Consider the following 4329-nt stretch of genomic DNA (forward strand, 5'->3'; position numbering starts at 1 on the left):
AGGAGGGTGAACAGTTTGTGAGCAGGGTGAGGAGTCCTTGAGAATGCTGCAAGCTTGTTGGAGACAGCGTTCCCTGTGGACACCCCCAGTGGCTGGAGGTGGAGTCCTTGTGATGCGTTGGGCAGTTTTCACCACCCGCTGCAATGCCTTGCGGTTGGAGCCAGAGCAGTTTCCATACCAGACTGTGATACAGCTGGTCAGGATGCTGTTGATGGCACAGCAGTGGAAGTTCACCAGGATGGGTGAAGACAGGTGGTTCTTCTTCAGTGTCCTCAGGAAGAAGAGGCACTGGTAAGCCTACTTAACCAGGCTACAGGTGTTGGTGGTCCAGGACAGATCCTCTGAAATGTGTGAGGAAGGTGGAAGACATGTTCAACAACCACCCTGTTAATATGGATGGGATTGTGTGTGCCTCCTTTCTCCCTCCTGTAGCTCCTCGGTCTTCTCGGTGTTAACGAGCAGGTTATTGTCAGCACACCACACAGCCAGGTGCTGTACCTCCTCCCTGCAGGCTGACTCATTGTTGTTGATGAGGCCAATCACCGTGGTGTCATCTGCAAACATGATGCACATGCACAGGCCTGCAGTCATGGGTGAAAAGGAATGGGCTCAGCGCATAGCCCTGTGGTACAGCGGTGTTGAGGATAATGGTGGAGGAGCAGGTGTTGTCTGACTTAACATGCTGAGGCCTGTTGGTCAGAAAGTCCAGAATCCAGTTGCAGAGGGAGGTGCTGATGCCCAGGTCACCAAGTTTGGTGGTTAACTTGGAGGGGATGACTGTGTTAAATACTGAGCTGAAGTCCACAAACAGCATTCTTGCATAGGTGTTGTTGCTGTCCAGGTGTACAGAGTACAGAGTGCGGTGCTATGGAGACTGCATCCTCCGTGCTCCTATTTCTTTGGTAGGATAATTGGTGGGGTCCTGTGTGGGTGGGAGAGAGGTCATTAGGTGTGCCAAGACCAGGTGCTCCAAGCACTTCATGATGATGGGTGTGAATGCTACAGGGTGGTAGTCATTCAGAATCAGAATCAGCTTTATTGGCCAGGTGTGATGGACACACAAGGAATTTGACTCTGGTACATCAGCTCTAAATGTGCAAACAATAAACCAGCATAAAGCTGTGTAATATAACAAAATAGCAGTATTAACATCAACAAACAATGCAGAAAAAGCAGTATAAACAGAGAGTAAATGTGGTACACCTAAAATGTGTTACCACATTGTTTTATTTATTGCATTATTTTAGTAATTGGCCGAATATATGTATATTTTATTCATACAGTCTAACTATATATCTCATTTAATATTAACCAACATTTTACTGTGTTATTTTTAAGTGCTTTCCTGAATTAATAGTGGGTATAGAGCATTAAAAGTGAAGTGGAACCTTTGTTTAGGGAGTGGTCGCCCCCCAGGTTGCCCTTAGCAGGTGGACTTCCTGTTTCCTCAGACGCAATCTGGACGTGAACAGCACTCCTCATGTTCATTGCTCTTGCCAATTACATTGTTTTTCAGGTTAGTACACGGTAAAACTTGCCAAAAGTAACTTTATAAAGCTTTGATTTGTTTTTCGTATCAGTATATGAGTTTACTGTGATGTTGGTTTGTACATATTTGACAAAAATAGGAAGTAAATTGTTCACGGTTCTGACTGGCGGTAAAGCCGGCCCCATGCAGAAAAACTCGCGAGAATGCGATGTCGAAATACTGCGAGAGTTTGTGGACTGGTGCTGAGATGTGTTTATTTGCATTGTGTGAGGGAAATATGCACTGTATATGTTTTGTGGGGATCCTGCACAACAGTTGTAGCATATGTGTTTGTGCAGATTCAGTTGTGGAGACACAGAGTTTTATGCTTGTCCATAAAATATGATTATACTGAAGTTAATGATGTAAAGGTTTTAAAATGTGTTTTACATGGAGTTTGGATGTAGAAGATAGAAAGTTGAACAATTAAAGAGACGCAATCTGGACGTGAACAACAGCACTCCTCGTGTTCATTGCTCTTGCCAATTACATTGTTTTTCAGAAATTCTTTCCTGCTACGGCCACCCCACCATTGGGGCCCATAACATAAACAATGCAGACAATAAAGGAATGTTCATTGAAATGAAATAAATAGGGATAAAACAGAGTACTTAAAATGAGAGACCTGTACGAGTCTGTATAATCTGTACAATGTATATATACACAGGTATTGCACTGAGGGTTATTGTCCAGTCATACTGTCGTTGATTAAGTGTTCATCAGAGTGACAGCCTGGGGGAAGAAACTGTCCCTGTGCCTGGTTGTCTTAGTGCACAGTGACCTGTAACGCCATCCAGAGGGGAGAAGTTCAAACAGATTGTGTCCAGGGTGTGAGGGGTCTGCAATGATCCTCTCTGCCCTCCTTTTGACCTGTGAGGTGTTCAGGTCCGCCATGGAGGGCAGGCTCACATTAATGACCTTTTCTGCAGTCCTGACTGTCCACTGAAGTCTGTACTTGTCCTGTTTGGTTGCTGAGCCAAACCAGACAGTGATGGAGGTGCAGAGAACAGATTCGATGATTCCTCTGTGGAACTGTATCAGCAGCTCCTGGGGCAAGTCAAACTTCCTGAGCTTAGTGCAGGAAGTACATCCTCTGCTGTGCCTTCTTGGTGATGGTCCTGATCTTGGACGTCCACTTCAGGTCCTAGGAGATAGTGGAGCCCAGGAACTTGTAGGACTCTACTGCTGATAAAGTGCTGCCAAGAATGGTGAGGGGGTTCATCCTGAAGTCCACAGTCATCTCCCCTGTTTTGAGCGTTTTCAGCCCCAGGTTGTTGCGGCTATGCCATAGGACCGGCTGCTCACCCTCCCATCTGTACGCTGACTCCTCACCATCTTGGATGAGACCAATGACCATTGTGTCATCTGCAAACTTTAGGAGCTTGACAGAGGGGTCTTTCGACCCGTAGGTCTTCTTTCATAACTGAGCTCTCAAAGCTCTGACCCCGTAGGTCTTGAATCTTTCTCATAGCTCCCTGAGCTATCCGATAACTGGCTGCTGCCTTGGAAGCCAGATCTGCTGCATTATTACCTCTGTTTATCTGAGTCTCTGTTCTCTGATGTCCTTTGCACTTGATAACTGCCACCTGCTTTGGTAGCAGCAATGCTTGCTCTAATTCCAGTAACTGCTGCAAGTGTTTTACCGAATAGCCAGTTGAAGTCAGAAAAACCTTTTCTCCTCCAGTGGCACAAGTCTACATGTACTGCCTGTACTGCATATGCAGAATCTGTGTAGATATATACAACTTTGTCTTTTGACAACTGACACGCTTCTATAAGAACAATCAGCTCAGCCATCTGGGCTGAACTTGGCTGTGGGATCACATCAGCTTGCAGTGTTCTTAAGCCAGCTGTTGTGTCCTCAACCACTGGCAGTGTATGAAGCAATTACACTGCCAGGGGCAATCTGATGACTGTGACCATCACAGTACAATGTTACCTCTGAATTAGGTAGCGGTTCCCTGTGCAGGTTTTCATGCAGTCTCATCTCTGTCTGTTTTGCTCACACAATCATGATCCTGCTCAGTGAACATCTGCATAGCCATGTTTGTTCCCTCACTTGTAAACTGTATGTGACCCTGGTTCAACAGCTGTTGTAAGTTCTGGGTCCTGTGGGCAGACAATGTGAAAGCTTTGGAATCCAGAAATGCCCTGTACAACAGTTTGATAACCCACTGTGATATGTGAAGTCTTCAGTATCGCTCGACCGATCGCAGCAACATTTCTCACACAAGTTGGATGTCCCTTTTCAACATTGTCCAACTTAGAACTGTAGTACATCAACACCTTTCGGTTGAGGTATGATGATAGGCTCCACATGAAGAAGTCCCACATCCGTAGGACCAGAAGACCAGAGAGAAGTGGGCAATCTGTCTAACAATGTCTGAGTGAGCGGGTGATCTATGTTCTCTCTGCCATGACTCCTGGGAAGAAAACACTTTTCCAGTGTTAATGACAACTGTGAGGAATACTTGATAGCATAACACTGAGTTGAAGGTGAATACTGAAGATACTTATTCTGTGTGAGCATCCAATCAGTAGCTTTTTGTACAACTATGCACCACCTCCCTCACCCACTAACAAAGTGATATGAGGAGCTGAGTTTTCAGACAGGGCATACAAGTCTTGAATTTCACTGGGCAGTGCAGCCAAAGCTGCCACTCCCTGAGGCCCAATGTACAATTGTTAAATGTCAACTGTGGGTGTTCTCTGCGATGTCTCTATTCCCTAAAGAAAGCCGTCCCACAAAGCATCATAGTCCTCATCCCCATACAGAGAATAGTTAAAGGTGCAATGCATGT

Source organism: Monopterus albus, unplaced genomic scaffold, assembly GCF_001952655.1.
Source record: "Monopterus albus unplaced genomic scaffold, M_albus_1.0 scaffold128.1, whole genome shotgun sequence".
Lineage (NCBI taxonomy): Eukaryota > Metazoa > Chordata > Actinopteri > Synbranchiformes > Synbranchidae > Monopterus > Monopterus albus.